Below are 284 nucleotides of genomic sequence, written 5' to 3' on the forward strand. Positions count from 1 at the left end.
TACTGTAGTGTTGTGGAGTTCATGAGAGGAGTGCTTTATCTTTTGTGGTCTAGTACTGTCTTTTTGCTAGCTAGGGCCATCTACTTTAAGTGCTGCCTGTCTTCCCACTGGCCCACTTGGTGTGTGAACTGCTGACTGCTCATCATTTGCAGATAGTTGTTGACACATCAACCAGGATCAACGGGCAGGGCAATTTGTGTCTTGTTTTGGTAATCAGTAGCTGTATTGGAGTGGGAGTGGTTTCACCTCTCCTAGCCAATCAGCAATTAGTACAGGGAGGTATG

This window comes from Salmo trutta, chromosome 3 (genome assembly GCF_901001165.1).
Source record: "Salmo trutta chromosome 3, fSalTru1.1, whole genome shotgun sequence".
In the NCBI taxonomy this organism is placed as follows: Eukaryota; Metazoa; Chordata; class Actinopteri; order Salmoniformes; family Salmonidae; genus Salmo; species Salmo trutta.